This window comes from Protopterus annectens, chromosome 2.part0 (assembly GCF_019279795.1).
Source record: "Protopterus annectens isolate FY-2018-M chromosome 2.part0, PAN1.0, whole genome shotgun sequence".
In the NCBI taxonomy this organism is placed as follows: domain Eukaryota; kingdom Metazoa; phylum Chordata; order Ceratodontiformes; family Protopteridae; genus Protopterus; species Protopterus annectens.
The window spans coordinates 740,533,401-740,554,384 of NC_056728.1; the positions used below are offsets into that span (position 1 = coordinate 740,533,401).

A 20,984-nucleotide genomic window follows, 5' to 3' on the forward strand; every position below is an offset into this window, starting at 1 on the left:
TATTTACAGAAATTGTCCCACTTTGGGTATTTGAAAAGGTGCGAACCCTATTCATGTCTCATTATTCAAGCCATTGTTTATACTGCTGTGCTTTTATACCTCTTGTGAGCTGCCAGTATCTCCCTACACCTTTCTGTACAACTCTACATGCCTGTGCAGGTAGTGCATTTATGTATTGAGGATTTCTGTAGGAAAGCATTACAGAAACTTGTGGTGATGAAGTGCTTGTGCAATGTTCTGTAGACACCTGTATGTCACATTTCAGGATTTAGCTCTATTATCTCGTTGTTTCACATCCAGTCCAAATCACAGCAATAAGAACAAAACATCAGATGTCAAAGAATTCTGACTACAGGAATAATTAAAAATAACTGACTGTGCAATTGCTAGAACTGCTCGGCACACAAAAACTTACCCACATTGTCATCATACCCCTTAACCCCATAATACACTACACAGTTGTAAAACTCCAGTCCTTTCCTGCTGTGAAACAATTCTTATGTACACTAGATAGTCCCCGGCCTGGCATTTCCATGGAAATTGTTTAAATATGGTGCAAATTTCTGTCTGTTTGGTTTTCTTTTGAATGGGATACCTGAGATGACTTTTGTTATTCTCTCTGGTTCTGTCTTGGTTTCTAATTCAGAAATTTTACTCAAAGAACTATATTTCAGAACCTTTTCTTATTTCATTACTGTCCTGCTCAGGCTTCTGTTGTTTATTTCATGGCTTCTAATAGAGTGTGCTACTTTGGTAAGAAAATGCCTTTCGTAGAAAACCCTATGGCCACAATCTGGCCCACTGAAGCATTTTATCTGGCCTTTGGTACACGGATGCTGTACTTTCAGGATGGCCTACTAGATGGCACACAATGATCTGCCAAGGAAATACATAATGGAGAACTAAAGACTGACTTAAAGCTCAGGCTCCTATATCCTTGACAGTAGGCACACTACTGGCCTACATAACTTACAGTGTAATAGAGCAGTCAAACAGGGAGGCAGCATCAGGCATTGCAGTAAGCTGGCTCTCCAGGTTCCACTTTACACCATTCACAGAGGACATCAAAGGTCCTTTATGTGTTCACTCTTCAGGTGGGACCATGTTGTTAAGACCAAAGATCGATTATCCACAAACGATGATCAAGGGAAAAGGACAAGCCCTTTCAGATACATGTGTGAGATTTTATTTCCACAGTTATGGAGGTTATGTATTACAGATGTCCACCAGACAGGTTTAATCTTCCTTGAGGAGTAGGATTTTGTCCTGTTGCATATTCCTGATTCCATGCAGCTATATAAATGCTAGTATAGTACTTTGGTGTAGGTTTGGACATATGTGCCAGTTCCTAAGGAGGAGGAGGGGGCTGTGAAACTGTTTATACCTTTCCTCAGAAAGTTATCAGCTTTGGAAAAGTTTTTTTTTTTTTTTTATCCTAGCTGGAGGGGGGGGGTGACACTGTAGGGATGCTGCAGTAGTTACTCATGTTGGTTAATACCAAGTTCAAGATATTATCACCTCTTGTGGGGGTGTCAGCCAGTTGGTCCAGAGCATTTGCATTGACAAAAATCAAGGAATCTCTGGGCATTTGTGTTTTGGCATGAGTATTTCTTCCAATCTATGGTTGGATAGTTAAAGTTGCCCAGGATCAGGGTAAAGGGTTGAATCTTGATAGATTTGAAGAGGACCAGATAGGTGAAGTGGGTATCTTGAGTCAAAGCTGAGGGCCTGTAACTAGCTATGATTTGAATAGGGGTCCTGTCAATGGTTAACTACACCTGGAGTGTCTCCTGTGCATCATATTGTTTGACCAGCATGGAGGTGTGTATGTCTTTAATATATATTGCAACTCTACCTCCTTTTGCTTTTCTGCCCATGGTCTAGAGTCTGAATGTATGATATGATGAATAACCTGGTATGGCTGAGGTGCTCTTTGCAGCATTGAACCAGGTTTCTGTGAATGCACAAATGTCAGCATCTTCCAGGGTTAAGAATGCTTGCAATGAGTGCAGTTTCATGTTTATACTCCTTGCATTTAACAGCATGACCTTTAATTTGCATTTTGATTAAATTTTCATGTTGGTAGTTTTGACCTCATGGCATTGCCAAAAAAGACACTATGGGGAAGACAAGAGCCTTGGCCAGAAGCCTGAAGCCCAAATGAGACAGATGCAGGCCATGTCTGGCAAAGCATCGTAGTCTGTCGATCATGTCTTCCCAGGCTGTCAGGTAATGGATCCCCTTGGAATGACACCAGAAACTAAGCTAATTCTTAAAGTCAATCATTTTCTGAGGCATCATTCTGGCTGATGGTAGAATGCTGCTTAAGGCTAGAAAAATACCTTCGTGGGACACATATTCAACAAGCTCGGTCATGTCTCTCTTCATATAGTCCAGGGAGGTACATCTCAAGTCATTCATGCCAACATGGACTATGACAGAGTCATAACAGCACTTGTTGTTCAGAGATTGAGTGCATGAGTGATATGGCAGATTCTGGCACCTGACAAACAACTAAATGTGACTTTCTCTTTATCCAGCCTGGTGAGGGGCACATCTGTGTGTCTCACAGTGGAGTCTCATATGACCAATTTCTAGTTGCTTTTGTTAAGTTTAAATTTTAAGGCACCAAGCTCAGTCTAAGGTGGGTGAAATCCTGGGGATCTTGAAATCACTTAGCTGCATATACTTTATGCTTTAATGTCAATTGACCCTGCATATTAGTTGGCTTGCAGATGAGTAGACTGAGATACTCTACCCATGTTTCTCACATATTAACAGTGTCAGTGGCTCAAGAGATAGCACACTCATATTTGATGCTGGAAAATCAGAAATCTGTTAACCAAAAGTTCTATTCCCACATTATGTAAATGGATTCATTTTTCAATAGTAACAGTGCAGTGTACCATAAGAGGTGGTGCTACATTCCTAATTGTGCCATTCTTTGAATAAGATATTAAACTAAGGTCTGCAAGAGTTGGCAGTAGCTCGGGTAAATGTAAAAGATCCCACAGCACATCAGAAAGAACAGAATAAATTCCTCATTTTCTTAGCCAAATTTCCCCTGGTCAATATGCATGCAGTTTGCTGGATTAGTGGAACTAACCCTGTCAAAAAGCATGAATAAATAAATAAATAAGATAAAGTTTTATTCTTGGTGCCAATGGTACATTTTATAGCATATATTTCTACATATTATTTGGTGCAGAGGTGAAATTTATACACACATTTGCCATACTGTTCACTACGTAACACAGCTCAAGAGATTTTTAAATAGTCTAGCATTTGTTACATTTTTGGTACTTAACATATTCATGAATGAGTTCTGGATCCGCAAGAAATGAGTACTTGGCAGATCCTTGTAGCCAGTAACTAATTCATGATGAGGCAAGTCTACTGCTTTGAGCTGCCAGTTGGCCATAGTGCTTATTCAATTGATTTCTAAGTAAACAGCAGTCCTCTTATGTATCTGTCTGTTATTTTATATGAAAATGCAATAAGTAACAGATTTATTTATTTATTGACATTTGATTACTGGAAAAGTCTGACTGCATAGAAGCCCATTTTCACCAGACACCCTGGGAGAAAAGCTTGAAATAAATACAAAACATTTTTAGAAAAATAATGATACTGTCTTCAAAAATAAAACAAACAGCATCTGCAGTTAAAATTATAACAAATTAGACATAATATAAAAACATTGGTTCATAGGTTCATGGGTTCATAGGTAGGTACTAGGCTACTGGCCCAAGGGCCTACGTAAGCCTAGCCAGCAAGGTACCATAGCTTACGCCACCCAAGAAAGTTATTTTCCTGTGCCACTGTCCAGCAAAGACACAGAAGTGATCCCCAAGGTGTATTTCCTATTTCCCATCCACTCATCAAGATTTTTCTTGAAGTGTGCTAATGAACTTTGCTTGACATAGATGGGTAGCTTGTTCCAGAGTATAGGAAGTCCCCGGGACAGGAATCTATCCCTCCAGCATGTCTTGTTTATTGTGGTGACAAGGTTTAGATCCCTAGAGCGTGTAGCTTGGAGGGATTTCTTTAGGTGTAGCATGTCCAACAGCTCTGGGTTTGACATAGCTTTATATGTTAGGCAGAGATCACCTCGGAAGCACATAAGCAATATGGTACGGAGTAAAGCTGGAGTTTTTTGAGGCGGTCAGTGTAGGGCATTTGTTTGAGGCCAGTAATCCTCTTTGTGAGGTACTTCTGTGGCCTTTCCAGCTGCTGCAGATGTCTTGTGAGGTACATTCCAAAAGGGGCGTTGTACTCTATAATGGGTCTAATGAGTGATGAGTAGAGGGGAACAATGACCTCTTTTTTCCTGGATGAGAACCCTTTTATGATGAGGTGTGCCACATAGAAGGACTTCCTGACTACTGTGGTGATGTGACTATCAAAGGAGAGACTACTGTCCACCTGGGTCCCAAGGTCTCTTATCACACATTCAGTGTTAAGTAGATTGCTGCCTATGTGGTAGTTCATGGGTACAGAGTTTTTACCAAAGAAGATGACACTGCACTTTTTGGCATTGAGCTTGAGGCCATGGCTCAAACACCAGGCATCTGTCTCAGTGAGGCCCTTCTATAGGATGTCCACATCATTTGGGGACTTGACTATGGCTCCTAGTTTGCAGTAATCTGTGAACTTCATCAGCCAAAGGCCTTCTGTGTTAGCCTGTACTTCAGAGAAGTAGATACCAAACAGGAGAGGCCCCAGGATGGAACCCTGTGGCACTCCACTTGCCACTGCCTTGAGGTCAGATTTGGAGTCTGCAACTTTTAGAGTGTGGGTTCTGTCAGTGAGCCAGTTGGCAACTCATCTTGTGACGTAGGGATTTATACCTAGTTTAGTGAGTTTAGCTATAATTCCAGAATGGGGGATGGTGTTGAAAGCTTTGCAAGGTCAAAATAGGCTGTGCGAACCACCTTACTCTCATCCACGGCTTTGGTGACTGCCTCAAAGAAGTCAATCAGGTTCAGGAGGCATGATTTACCTTTCACAGACCCGAACTGGGTGGGATCCAGAGTTTGGAGGTTACCAATGTCTTTGTTTATGAGTTCCATGATGATACGTTCCATGGCATTGCAGACCAGGCTCATCAGGCTAATAGGTCGATAGTTCCCGGGATCAGTAGTGGCTCCCCCTTTGTGGAGTGGCATAACTGTTGCTGTGCACCATTCAGTGGGCACAAAGCCTGATGAGAGGCTATTATTGAACATGGTGCTTAAGTGGGGAGCCAGTTCGTTCTGAAGTTCACGTAAAACACAGCCTGGGATGTTGTCTGGTCCCATGGATGCTGTGTTTTTGGCTTTAGAGGGTGCAGCTTTTACCTGCGTAGTTTTGATTACAGGGACTCTGCATTCTTCCTGTATAGATATGGGCCCTTTAGGGGGGTGAGAGGGGGGTAAAGTTAGCACTGAACTGATCTGCCAGAATGTTGGCAATATCAGTTGGTTCTGTAATTTTCGTGCCTTTGTGCTGTAACTCAGAGCAGATCTGGGTGTTGCCATCTAGATTCTTGACATAGCTATAGAATGCTTTGTGGTTATCCTTGGATTTAGTGGCAATTTTGTTTTTGTAGCTAGCTTTGGAGGATCTTATAAGGGATCTCAGCTTCTTACTGAGGCTGACCAGGGAGCTCCTCCACTCATGGGATTTTACTCTCTTTTGCAACAGTTTCTTCCTTCTGTTGTACAGTTTGTTTATGACAGAGGACCACCAGATTGGCTTCCTCTTTTTGGAGGATAGCATCTTGGTTCTGTTTGGGATAGCACAATCCATGCACTTGTGTAAGTGCTTATAGAGTGCATTTGTGTAGGATTCAGCAGTTGTAACTGTATTGTCCATCTGCATGAGTGTCATGAAGTTCACCATTTCTGTCTTAAGAAGCATGAAGTTGGCTTTGGAGAACTGTTTTACTGTGATTTCTTTAATGGGGGGTGGGGGCGGGATATGGATATTAAGGGTGATAAGCTTATGGTCGGATTGGACCAACGAGGAGTTGACTTCAGGTGTGGAGCACCGGTCACTCATATTGGTAATGACTAGGTCTAGAATATTATTGCCCCTGGTGGAAGTGTGGGTAAGTTGATCTAGGGCATTGGAATTTATGAATTCCAGAAAGCGTTCAGCTAATGAGTTGGTACACAAGTAGTTTTCCCCAGTTAATGGTGGGGTAGTTGAAGTCGCCCATTATTAGGGTGTTTGGCTGAACCCTAATATTTTCCAGTACATCAAGAAAAGAGGAGTGAGAATCCTGGGGCATGGTGGGAGATTTGTAGCAAACTACAATCTGGATTGTAGTTTTGCCAAGTTAGTTGCACTTGGATAACCTCAGATGCATTATGCTGAGCAATTAGCCTGGAGGTGTGGATATCCTTAATGAATATAGACACACCTCTGCCTTTGGTGTTTCGGTCCAGGTTACATGGCCGAAAAGTATGGTATGAGTTATAGCCTGGTAGTGCATGGGTGCCCTCTGGAGCTTTGAAGCAGGTCTCATTCATTGCACAGATATCGATGTTCTCCATTTTAAGGAGTGCCTCGAGTGAGTGCATTTTGAGATTTAGACTTCTAGCATTGAGTAATATTACCTTCAGTTTTTGTTTGCCTGTTCCTGTTATGGTGGTGAATTTGTTATTTGAACCCTGCCTAAAAAAGGCACTATAGGGGCAGCAAGAGCCTTAGTCAGTATCCAGAATCCCAGGGGCGACAGGTGCAGGCCATCTGTGGCAAAGTATTGTGGTCTGTCGACCATGTCATCCCAAGCAGATAGATACTGGATCCCCTTAGAATGACACCAGAAGCTTAACCAATTGTTGAAGTCAATCATTTTGCCCTTGTACTGTGGTATCATTGTGGGCGATGGCAGAATTCTACTCAGGGCTAGGGTCATACCTGCCTGGGCTACAAGATCGGAGAGCTCTTCCATGTCTCTTTTCATGTAGTCCAGGGAGGTACATCTCAGGTCATTCACACCAACATGGACAATGACAGAGTCATATTTGTACTTGGTGTGGAGTGACCTGAGTGTGTGGGTTATGTGGCGGATCCTGGCACCCGACAGGCAGCTGACAGTAACCTTCTCCTTGTCTAGCCTGGTGAGTGGGACATCAGTGTGCCTGACTATAGAGTCACCTATGACTAGTGTGTTGGGTACGTTGTCTTGCCTTTTTGGCTGTGGTTGAGTGGCACACTGAGTCTGTGGGCTATGTGTCATTTGGGTTGTGTTGGGGGATGGAGGTTGCTTGCGTTTCTACTTTGGAGGTCTCTGTTGCTTAGACAGATTATTATTGAGAGCCTCTGCGAATGTTTTTGCGTTACTGTGTGTGGATTTTGGTGGTATAGATTTAGTGAGACTATGTGATGAGTGTGGTATGGTGCAAATGTTTACCTTCTCCTCATGACTGTCAAGTTCAGTCTTGGTTAGAGAGAGCTTTACCTCCAGTTTGTCTAGATAAGTGCATCTCTCACAGGTTGTAGTGTTGGGTGGTAGGAGGAGAGGGTTGTCAGTGTACATGAGGAAATTTCTACATTGCCCCAAGATGCCCAGATTCATCAGATAGATAGGAGAGAACACTGGGAGCTGACCCTTGGACATGCCTGAATAAAAAACTATTTTCCTCTAAATAAGTGAGGAAAGTGAGTACAAGAGCTGTTTTTCTCTAAGCAAGTGAGAAAAGTAAGTACAAAAACTGTTTTCCTCTAGATAATGAGGAAGATGGAGTGCTATAGTAAATAGTAGCTTATTTAGTGCTTACAAGTTCTGAACAAGTGCTGAGCATGAACAAGCAAATTTAAGTGCTAAAACTAAGAATCTGTATCTGCACTAGATGAGTTACAGGACAGAAACAAGTGCAAATGCAGGCTTTCAAATCAGAAAGTTGAGAGAGATGGAAGAGATTGCCCAAACGGCCAATAACTACAATTTCTAGGCTAGAACCACTCCTTATGTGGTAGACAGGTTACCTAGTGCTTACCAATCCCACTGATAAGCTAGAAGGCTTCCCTCCAACACACAAAGGCTTGGGGGGGGGGGGGGCTCAGAAGCTTACATACAGTCCTGGATACAGCAAATCTGTATCTGGAACACTAGTTACAGGAAAGGTAGGAAACAAGCTTTTTTTTTTTTTACAGAAAAGTAGCAAAAACAGTAGTAAAAAAAAACAATTCACATGCAGTGCAAGCTAGCACACTTGAGTATGCAGCAATATTAGACCAAACACAGTTTAAAAATGCAATTAAATTAAAAGGACAAAGCAAGTGCAGAAAGAGTTTATTAATTAGAATGTGGTAAAGAGATGGGACTGGGGGAGTGTACCAGATCAAATCTACAGTGGGGCGGGCAACTGCAAAAGCCACCAAATTTAAACTACAAACCAAAAATAGGAAGGGTGGGTGAGACAAAACAATTTCAACAGAGATCTAAGCAACAACTAACAGTACAAACTTTAAAACTTTTACAACTTCTCAGCTCTGTATATTTGCCGATCAGTCTCTCAGAAAAGTGAGACAACAGTTTCAACACCAGATCTAAGCAACAATTAACAAACTCTATAACCAAAAAAATATACTCAGCTCTGTATAATTGCAGATAATCTGTAAGGCAGTCTCTCAGAACTAATGATATCTGTACAGTAACTTTGAATATACTTGAGAATATTATGGTCATCAATATGCATGTACATTTATGATAGTGAGTCCTTAATAAGCATATATATTTATGCACTCAATACTTTTTGCTTTATACTCCATCAGTTTTTGGATTGCAATTTTTGGATTACATCAGCTATTCAGTTATGGTACTGGCAATACTATTAACTCATTTATTCCAATGGAGCTTAGGAAGTTTGCAATGTCACTTCCAATGGGTGGAACCTAAGCCTTTTGACAGAATCAAATGATGTCCTCACATTTCAAACAAATGTCCATATCTCTGGAACCATAGTGGTTATGAAAGAAGTGTAAATGGCAAAGTCTTCATCACAAACTATTTTTATAGTGGTAGTATTCTTTGGTTTGTAGATCTTAAACCAAATTTTATAAGTCACAATAAACACAGTAACTATTCCATTTGTAATGTTTTGTAAACAACTTACAATATCTTATCAACCATTCAAGTTGCACACATACTGTCAGCAGCACTTTATTCATCTAGCTAACAGGTTTCATATGAAGCTAAGGAGTTCTCTCTGTGTTACCTGGTTGTTGAGATATTTAGAAAAATGTGAAAATTATATATATATAAATTAATATCATAAAAACAACAATTATCTATTTACCTGCACTAGACAGAGGTCAAATATTAATGCAGTTGAGTTTGCCATTTTGTAAGCTATAAGATGAAATCTTTTAAAACCTTGTACATAGCATGGTTTTGGAATTATTGATGCAAATATGAACAAGCAATTCTTGACACCTAGAGACATCAGTAGGAGTTAACTGCAAATGCACCTGGAAGTGTCCCTCGGACGTAATGAGATAATACAGTTTAAAGTGTCATTACAGAGTCATAGAGAGTGACTAAGTATGCAGCCCAGGATACCACTGAGGTGTCTAGACCAATTTTCCCAGAGCACTTTCTAGTTAAGTTACATGCTCAAAGTCACACAGTAGGCAAATGGAAGCAGAGAAGAGAGAATCTATCCCTGGACTATAGGAGACAGCTCATTAACAGCTGATAGACTTAATCCTTTGCGTAACATATTTTAGTTTGGTTTACAATATTATGTCTTTCCTGCCATCATAATTAAGTTAGTACTGTATTCAAGAGTTATGTGTGGTTTTTCAGGCCGGTAGGCTAGTCTCTCTGTATCTCATCTACAGTTGCCCCAGTGGTCTAAATATCTAGATTGACACATAAGTTGAATTTTCCTTCAAAATAAAGTTCTCAGAGCTGGAATACAGAGTGTCTTTAGTGTGCATGTCTTTGGAAGCATCCACTGGTTATTAGGTTCATAGGTTCATACTAGGCTATCTGCCCAAGGGCATTTATAAGCCTAGCCCATAGTTTAGTTATGTGGCTCACCTTTTTTTTGAACTAAAAACTAAATTCATTTTTTTCTGTTCCTCTGTCAGCAGTGACACTGATCCCTGGGGTAGGGCCATCTCCTATCATCCATTCATCCATTTCTCATTCCTCCTCTTGAACAAGAGCTAGCTGCTCTGCCTCACATCTCTGAGCTGGAATACAGCAGTGTCAGTTTATAACCGTGTGCATGTCTTGTGGTTTAAGCATCCACTGGTGGTTCACATCTGTTACTGTGATGCCAGAAACCATCACCCACCTGGAGGTATATGGCTTATAATGGCTGCTGCACAGCTGAAGTGTAGCATTTATATATCTAGTCATCCAGCTAGCCATTGATGGACACTGACTTGGTCATTCATTTATCTATTGATATTGGGAAGGTCAACTATCTATCTCTGGTTATTTTTAATGACCATCTGTTCATAAGCAGGCATTTATCTGGTTATCAATGCATCTAAAATGTGAGTGTTCTCACTCACCTACCAAGATTATTTGATCTGGTCATTTGTCCATCCAAGGATATTGGTTTGGTTATGACATATCTGACCATCTGTTTTTTAGAGATCTTGCCTGGATTTCACAGTCTGAAATGCACTGACACATATGTGTAACAATGGCAGTTCATGTCCATTTTTTCTTGGGTGAGTATGCTGAATGACCAAGAAACAATAATGATGACGGTGGGTCTGTATGTGCAGAGAAGTCCATGTGAAAGAATAATATCACTTTTCTAAAGTGAAGCACACATCTTGCTCCAACAAAATCTCTTTCCAGTTCTCTTACCATTCTTCTGCAGACTCCCTCCTGATGTACAATAATACAATTAAGTACAGTTTCAGAGCAGTGGTCTGGCAGTCTGAATTATGAGCTCATGTGCACCATCTTCTGAGTTGTGGATTCCTCTGATCCAGTCTCCTTTTGTCTAATGTCTCATGATGCACAGCCACTATTTTGTGATGTCTCCTGTAAGGTATGGTTGCAAAATCAGTCCAAATCCCTTTTTCGTATACACAGTCTGCTAGTCAATGGCGGTCCTGTTTAGCCACATACATATAAGTACTGCATACAGGGCTTATCATGATAAACTTCATCTTGTGCTCAGGAGTTTACTGTTCTGTAGCATAGTTTGGCAATAGTGCTTTTGATTTATTGAATAGTGGGTGCAGAAACAGTTTATAATAGGAAAGGGCAATACCTCACACTGATACCCAAGTATCACCATGTTAATTCTGAAGTGACCATATGCTTCTCCTGCCCTTGTTATTCACACTGAGTATTTGCAAACTGTGTACCTCCTGCTCTACAGAGTCTATAATTCTCTATGCCCTTAATTTCATTCCTACTGTCAGTAGTGGGTGCTACTTATGTACTGGATGCACTGTGGGTGTTGTAATTACTACATTACTGCATGTGCATTTGATCAATATGCCTTTTCTTTGAGGATTACCTATAGCAGTTTGTTTAGATCAACAACATATGTTATGATGTGATGTTTTGTTTTAACACAATAAAAATACCTTTCTTATAGGTGTGTTAAAAGTAACTTTATTAAAAATGCACTCAACCCCATCCTGCTATGGCTTACCAGTATCTTTTACTGCAGCTTACACTTGCATGGCAATCTTTAGTGTTTTGTCTAATGTTATGTTTCCTTAACCAGTAATCATTTGTGTATATCTCATCATGCATGCTGCTCACTGATCTGTCTCTTAATGTTTCACCTAGCCCACTTAAGAACTGACAATGTTCTGCTAGACTGCCCAAATTATTTTATACAGAAAGAAAAATGTTTATCTGAACCTGTATAGGGTTATTATAAAACAGAGATATCACTCCAGCTATATAAAAATGCATACACCATAGAAGAAGTGTCAAGCAATAACAACAGAATCAGTGCTGTTAAGAAGGAGGAATCCACTTAAATGGTACTAATCACGTTTGAGTCCAGACATTTTTTGGATAAGCATGTAATACTGTTTATAGGTTCATAGGTTCATAGGAGGTTAATAGACTAATGGCTCTAGAGCCCTTACAAGCTTAGCCATATTTATCCTAAGTTGCCCCAATTGTCAGTGGTTAGGTAAGTTAAGTTCACAGAGGTATTTGTCTATTGTAGTTAATACCAGCTTCCTCTGTCAGGCAGGGACTAATAATCACCAACCAACTGAAGGAGTGGGTAGGTTTGCTCCTCAGTCTATGCATTTTATCCATAAATATGAAGCCCAGTGGGTAAATTTCAGTGGGACAGTGGGCAAATCTGTCTTCACCTTTAGGTCAGGCAGTGGTCTTTAATTTAATCTGTACTGGGCTGAGCATTAGCCAAAGAACTTCAGCCTAATATTGAAGTTTGGAATGGTAAAGGTCATTTAACAAAATATAGTGCTTTGGCTTAAAAAAACTACACATACATCTGATAATCTAGTTCATGATACTAGAATACATAACATTTTAGCATATAGCATTATATGAAAATAGAATTCCTCATAAAATGAACCACTAAAACAATGTATTTGTTTTTTTGTTAAGCATCTCCACTCTCCCCACAACACCTTACTTATACGTTCCTACACTAAGCTTTCATCATTAGAAAAAGTGGACATCTTAAAGTGAATTTCATAACTGGAATTCTAAATACAGTACTGTGCAATATGATGTCTTTGAATCTTTGATTAACGTCCGGAGAACCCATGTTCACGGTATGAATCCAGCATATTGGGTTCCATTGAGGATTAAAGCAGCACATTACTTAGGATAAATTATAGAACAAGGGCAGTAATAGAAATTAGAACTATGGATTTCAAGGGGAGAGGAAATTAGCTAGCAGCTTTTTTGACATAGAAAATTTTAGATGATCTTCAGTGGCCCTCAGTTGATTGGAGAGTTATAGTAAGTAAGGAGCTCCATGGGTTTTCTACTAGGGTTTTATGCTGACAATAGTTGACATTGCTTGCTTTTGCATTCATGACCATTTCAAAGATGCTAGGTGTCATACATTGGTGCAGTCTAGGGACATTACCAGGGACAAAACTACCAACTCTATGAAATCACTTAGCTTTGGAAAATAATTTTGATACAGCAAGATTGGAATTGCAACACCTTACAGGATGAATAGAACCAGTTAGAAGTTCACAGCCTGGGTTTTTTGTATCAACTATTAATAGGATGTCATTTTTGCAAAGCCCTGATTTTTTTTTCCAAAGAAAGTCATGTCATGCTGTAGTTAAGCCACATACAAACATATTTGCTAGTGCCTGTACCATTTTAAGCTTTTCAGCTGCAAATCTAAGCAAGGAAGATATTTCAGAAATGTCAAAACAATGCCACTCTGCTTTTCTTTTGAAATCATTTTAGAAACTTCTAATCACCATAGTGAATTTTTCCACATCAAAGGTCTGCTTGCAAGGCACAGTATATGGTGGCAAAACCAAAGGCCAAGACACAGAGAAGGGTTTTGCAGTCATTTTGTATGATTTGCATATAGATAATTTCAATAAAGAAAAATAATTTGAATAACATTTTGAACAAAAACAAATGTTTGAAGCAATATTTAATAATATGGAAAGCATTGTTATTGTGCGAATGTAACTGCCTATCCCCATGTGTATGAGGCTGTGGTTCCAGTACCCCTCCTTTTTATTACAACCTGTTCTGAGGTTGCAGTGTTTTAGAAAAAAGAAGATTCTGCCAAAGCAGTGGCAATCTGCAAAGAACTAAAATTTAACTAATACATTGAAAGCCAGTAATGGGACACATTTCATTTGCAGAATTTACCCTACTTCTTCTACTGGTACAGTTAGTAAATCCCTAATCCAAAACCCTTGGGAATAGCAAAGTTACGAATTTCTGGATTTTTTTTTATTTTAGAGCCCCTGACAACGGATTACAAATATAGCTTAATTAGGGGTCAACATTTACAATTAATGTTTACTGCTAGTAGTAGGCGACAAGACAGCAGTGAAACTACATTACACCACATAAACCTTGTAAGCTGTGCTATGGAGAATTGAAACAAGTTATTTTTTCAAAATTCAGATGCACATTTATTTAGAGTAAGAATCAGGATTGTTGGAACTGCTCATTGATCTCCCTCCAAACATACAGACACACACACACACACACACACACACACACACACACACACACACACACACACACACACACACACACACACACACACACACTGGGTGTAATTAGAAGGTGCTGCAGAAGATGCAGGGTTGGATCATGGATTTTGACCATCGTCATCAAGTTGTAGTCTGAAGTCTTATGATGGGCCAAGAGCAAGTATCTTAGGTGGCAAAGTAGTGCTGCAGCAGACAGCCTTTGTCATCTGTCTCATTGACATAGGTTTCTGTCAAAGCAGTCTCTCTTTAACTAAGTAAATTGCCATAATCTGTTGTTCAGTGATAAATGCACATTGTTCAAGGCCTGCAGTTAACTGATCGCACATTTTCACCACATCATTTGTGTTGATTTTTGCACTAGTGTCCACAATGTCCTCATCATCACTACTATCCTCATGCTTATCTGCGTTTAACAGTATTGCAGCAATTTCTCCATCACTCAAGAAATGTACAACGGGTGCATCATTGCCAACATTTAATATTTCTTCTACGTCAGCTTCCTGTAAATTGTTTACATTTGCATCCTATAAACTTCTAGCATATGTTACAAGGTTAGATATAATCTCCTTTTCATCAGTGATACGAAATCCTTCAAAGTCTTCATCTGTTGGTTCATTTTCATCAAACATTGTTGTAGGCCAAAGTTTTTAGTTAATGTTGATTTCTCAACATCCTTCCAAGCATTAGCAACTGCATAAGTGGTGTCCTTAACACTGAACTCTTTTAAGAAGTCTTGGATTCCTACACCTCCATTAACTGCAGCAAGCATACAGCTTAAAAAATTATTTTTGTACTTCACCTTCATTGATTGTAAAATCCTCTTGTCACAAGACTGCAATACAGTGGCATAGCTAGAGTTTGTGCTGCTCAGCGAGCCCTCCCCCATGCAGTTATTCCAGTGTCCCATTACTTGTCTATTTCTCCCCATTTACCATAAACACTGTAATGTTCATACTGCTTTATGCTTTACTTCTACAATGATTATTTGGATTTTATTTAAAACTTTTATTTTAAATTTTATAGCACAAACAGTGATAGACATCTGCTAAACAAAGCAATGCAGTCTCATGATGAAAACAGACTTAGCATTAAAACTTCCCTGCCCTTGAAACTCATTGAAACAGCATTGAAACCCACATTCAAAGAAAATCCATCTGGCCAGTGGTAGATACAATTCACCTTTGGGCTGTTTTCAAATCATAGGCTCCTTGCACACATATTTAGGACCATGCAAACATACATGTGTTCTTTGATTCACCTTCCTGATTGTACTAAATTATATTCCTTGTATAATACAGCACACTTATTAGAGTGTGTTTTAAATTTGTTTTGAACATTTTGACAGTTAACAATGAACCAAAATATATGAGTCAATAATGACAGAACTGCCCAATTCAGAACATTTTCATCATAAAAGTCTACTTAAACGTCTGTCATTACAATCCACCAATATCAGTAAATGTGCACAATCTCTGCAGAAGTAAGTAATCTAAATAATGCCACATTAAAGAGATCTGTAACTAATGAAGAGGTTGCTGCTAGCAAACAACTTTACATTCCATTGTTTCATCTACAAATAAAGTGCCTGTTGCCCTTGTAGAACAAATTGCCGATATTACATTGCAAAAATGATAAGTTAGTAATATTGCAATAGGGAATGGATAGCAAACTGATAACAGGCTCATAGCTATTAGGTATCTCCTCCAAAGGAGAATATTCTCAGGACTGCAGCATCTACCCCCTTTAAAGTACAACACAGTACAGTATCAGCAATCCAGCTACATACTGTGGGAGTAGAACCCACAGCCTTCTGCATCAAAAGCAAGTATACTACCTGCTGTGCTACTAGCAATGCAAACAGATTTGGCATAAGCAGCACTAAACTTCTTCCCCTAAAGCTCTCAACTCCTTGCAAAATCCACTTGGCAGTTAAGTATATCTCTCAGCTTTGCAGCACAAGAAATCTAAAAAAAGCCAACATTTATTGGGAAGGACAAAGGCCCAAAACCAGGGACACATTTTAAACATTGCTTGTATAATCCTGGAAAGCTACTAGTATAAAATGTTTTGTGTTACCATGCGTTTCCTGAAAGATAGAAAGACTGAAACTTAAATGGCCATCATTATTTAGTCAGTTCAGTTCTCACTGATTTGCCAGAAAACCACAAATTTTAAGAGGAACAGACCAAAAGTATGAGGCAAACATTCCAGACATTCTGTGAAAATCTGGACAGCCGAGAGCTACTTCCTTACTTGAGGTATCATTTTCCATTCCCTTACTTGAAGCAGCAAAACGCCATATTCTGTTAATTCTCACACACACACCAAATGCTACTTGAAGCAACAATTACACCACCCCATTCCCTTACTTGTGTTGACAGATGTAAACTTCCCTTACTTGAAGCAGCAACTGCAAAAATCAACTTTCCTTACTTGAAGCAGCAGCAATTTCTATTCCCTTACTTTGTGAAACAGCAAAACACTGTATTCTGTTAATTCCCCATGTGTATTTAAACTTGCGCAGGCAGGCCCCGACAGGACATCTATTCAACAAAGCATGCACACAAACAGATGTGATGCAACAGGACCAGCTACGCCACCGTTCTTAAAGAAGAATGCCCTTAGAAAACAGTGTTTTTTTAATTAAACTATTAAATGTGACAGTCCCAAAAGTGAAAAGTGCTGCCCGAGATGGACTGCTCCTCTCAAGCCCCTAGCTATGCCACTGCTACAATAACAATATAACATTCAGGGGGAGGTAAATTCCAAAAACATTACTTTTCACAAGAAGTTCAGCAGGGTCAAGGTCTTCATTTCTTTGCCTTATATGCAGTATTTTCCTACCTTTCACTAGTTTATGGTCATCACTGTCACAATAAAATTTGAGTAACTTGTCTTTCTGCTTCTTTAAATCATATACAGTGGTAGTTCTAACACCATATTCTTCAGTAAGACATCCCACAAACAGACCACAATCAAGCTTCTGCAATAACTCCGCCATCTGCATTATTGATAATGACTGATGTTTCCTTTTCTTTTCCTTTTTCTCAGAGTTACCCATTGGAATATCTGAAGCTATTTTAGACATTTTCACAGAGAAATTAAAGACAGAGCAATGAAGGTATCAGTGATTAGTGGGCATCAGGCACACTTACGCACTTACACACTGCTATTACTACAAGCGCCAAGCAGTGCACTGGACTAAGTGCACTAAAAAAATCTTTGGATTTCAGAACGTTTCAGATTAGGGATTGTCAGCCTGTACTCACTCATTCACTCTTTTATGAGTCATGTCCAACTCCTAATATTAACTAATTTCAGTTTTCTACTATTCCTTCACAGGTCATTGATATGAATAGTGAGTAAAAGGCCACAAGGAATCCTACCCTGAAAGAGTCATGCAAGTAGAGATGAATGGCCTGAAAGGATACCATGTCATTCTTCCCCTCCGGAGTTGCCTAAGGGAAAACCATGAAGCTACCAGTGTCAATTATCTTCATGGATCTGAGCAGGGTGTCATGGTTGAACATGTCATACTCTTTTGACAGGTCATTGGCTCAGACCTCAACCATCTTTTGCAATAAGTTATCAAAAGTTTTAAAAAAGGCATTGTTTACATTCTGTCTTATTGTAAATCAGTACTAATAATCTGAAAGCCTGTGGTGGTGCAGCGGTTAGCATTATCGCCTCACAGCAAGAGGTTCTCCTGTTCAATTCTCGGCTGGAGAGACTTCTGTGTGGTGTCTGCATGTCCTTCCCATGGTTGAGTGACATTAAAGACATGCTGGTAGGTGTGTGCATGAATGGGTGTGCCTTCTTAGGAGGTTGGGCATCGGGCTGGCAACTTGGCACTGTAAAAATCCACTGCCACTCATTAGCGGACCAGAGTTCCATTCTGACGACCCCTAACCAAGAAAAGCCGAAACACAACACAGTACTAATAATCTGAAAATAGACACAGACAGTAATACAGAAAGAGACTGACTTTTAATACAGTACTCTCTTCAGAACTGATAATGGAAACAGCAGTAGCTATATATTTTGGATTTTGGTTGTACTGTTCAGACAAGGAGACTGAAATACTCTAGCCAACAGGAAGGGGATAGCCTTTCCTTTAGGGATCTACTGATGATCCAGGTGATAGGCAGGAATATGTAATTATATAATAATGTTTTTATGTTTATAGTTGCCTTTGGCCTGGGGTGTGACTGACAAGGGTCTTTGGATTAGATCACTCACCTGTTCATCAAACATAAATAAATATAGATCCAACAAATAATCTGTGTGCCCTTGAGGAGAGTTAATTGATGGAGGGATGTTGTGTTAATTTCCAACAGAAATATAAGGGTATCTTGAAGAAGTACCTGATGGAAGGGGATGGGGCATCTAGTAAAATAATGATAGTGACAGAATCAAGGATGAAAGGTTGAACGTTTTATATAAAACGTGTGTGTATCCACCTACTTGTGCACACTGCACCTAAATGTAAGTCTGCATACAGTCTCTCACACACACACACACACACACACACACACACACACACACACACACACACATGGAATTATGGAATATATGCAATCAAGGAGTTGGATTTCATGGACTGTCTTTCACAATGGGGATCTACATTAGTTATCACATCACTGGTGATGTTTGAACAGAAATAAACAAGAATTACACCCAGCACTGCTCTCTCTCTCTCTCTCTCTCTCTCTATATATATATATATATATATATATATATATATATATATATATCAATTATACCCAGTCAAATGAATTCTGAAGTCTGTATTTTATTTATCTATTTTGTTTTAATTTTTATTAGTTTTTTCATGTATTTCATATTTTCTGTTTTTTGCAAATTTCTAGAGCTGCAAGTTACTAAGCAATCCTTTCAGTGGTTAAACAAAAATATGAATTAGTTGGAAACACTCCACATTCTGTTCTTTTATCTTTTGAATAACCATTACCATCACTTGCTTCCATTCTCTTTTATTCTCAAACCTAGTATGCCTTGAGTCACTCTTTTCTACAACTCAAAACCAGTTCTATCTTGCTGAAAATACAGCAAGATAACTGTAGAGCATAAAGCAACCCCATGATCACTCTCTTCATCCTTTTGCGTGCCATTGAGGTTACAGCACAACTTAGGTTTGTATTATTTCTCTCTCTCTCTGTGAATTGTAAATCTATAAACTTGATCTGAAGATATTTTTTGAGCTGTCTTACTATCTTCACTCTGCACACTTCCTGTCTTACAGTGATATGGTCTGTCTTCTTAGTTCTAAATTTTGAACCCACAGGGAACATCTTTTATCTCTTAGGTAGATGGAGAAAATTTAAAATGGAAAACATTTTGTTTTGTTTAAATAGTTTTCTTTTCTTTACAGTTGATATATATATATATATATATATATATATATATATATATATATATATATATATAAACACACACACACATACACACACAGATGAGAAAACAGTAATACAGTAACATATACAGTTTTTCAAACACCACAAGTCATTTCTTCTTTCATTTTTCTAACTCAGATGCATAAGTTGCATTACAAATCCCTTCCTCTGAATAACAACCCTTCCTAAAAAGGAAGCCCACAGAAATTTGGAAACTTAACTTGTGACATCTTAACAAGTATAGTTTTCTTACCGGTTGCATGCAGCAATAACAATAAACAGTACACAATTATCTAACAAAGAATATGTGAACTGTTAAGGCAAAATGATTCATTAAACTGTAGCTTCTTTCAGGAGCAGCCTTAGATGACAAGGAGATAAAGTACTAGTTATTCTGAGTGGCACAGTATTTATGGACACACGTCCACACTTGTAAATTGGTACTATAATTCCTGTATTAAACAGTAAAAACATACCACTGCCCATTTGAGCAGTACAAGTCTCAGTAGTGCTGTTTAAGTACTTGGTTTATGTATTTGTGTTTTACTCATTAACTGAATAGAAAGATCAGTCCAAAAATATCATTTTAGTTATGTCCCAGTGCTAGGCAGTGCAAATACATGTAGTAGCACATCTGAAAAAGCAAGTAGCCAGAAGTACAGACAAATTATACAAAATGCACAAGGCAGCATGAGAATGTCTTCACATACAGTGAGTAATACAGTGTACAACAGTAAACATGTTCCAGGGATGATAAGAATCGATTGCACTATGTTATGCAAACGTGCACTGACCTGTAAACATGTTCCAGGGATGATAAGAATCGATTGCACTTTGTTATGCAAACGTGCACTGACCTGTAAACATGTTCCAGGGATGATAAGAATCGATTGCACTATGTTATGTAAACGTGCACTGATCTGTAAACATGTTCCAGGGATGATAAGAATCGATTACACTATGTTATGCAAACGTGCACTGATCTGTAAACATGTTCCAGGGATGATAAGAATCGATTGCACTATGTTATGCAAACGTGCACTGATCTGTAAACATGTTCCAGGGATAAGAATCGATTGCACTAAGTTATGCAAATGTGCACTGATCTGTAAACATGTTCCAGGGATGATAAGAATCGATTGCACAATGTTATGCAAAAGTGCACTGATCTGTGAACATGTTCCAGGGATAAGAATCGATTGCACTATGTTATGCAAACATGCACTGATCTGTAAACATGTTCCAGGGATGATAAGAATCGATTGCACTATGTTATGCAAACATGCACTGATCTGTAAACATGTTCCAGGGATGATAAGAAACTATTGCACTATGTTATGCAAAAGTGCACTGATCTGAGTGGGCAGAACACCAGAACATGATAAGATGCAGCAAATAGAAAGATACAGA

The 20,984-nt window shown here is 39.1% G+C and overlaps 1 protein-coding gene across 2 annotated transcripts in view; it reads left to right on the forward strand.

Annotated features, from left to right (window-relative positions):
- HPGDS (hematopoietic prostaglandin D synthase) overlaps positions 1-20,984 on the forward strand; it is a 648,072-nt gene that overhangs the window by 254,175 nt on the left and 372,913 nt on the right. The gene's annotated exons all lie outside the window — the stretch shown is intronic.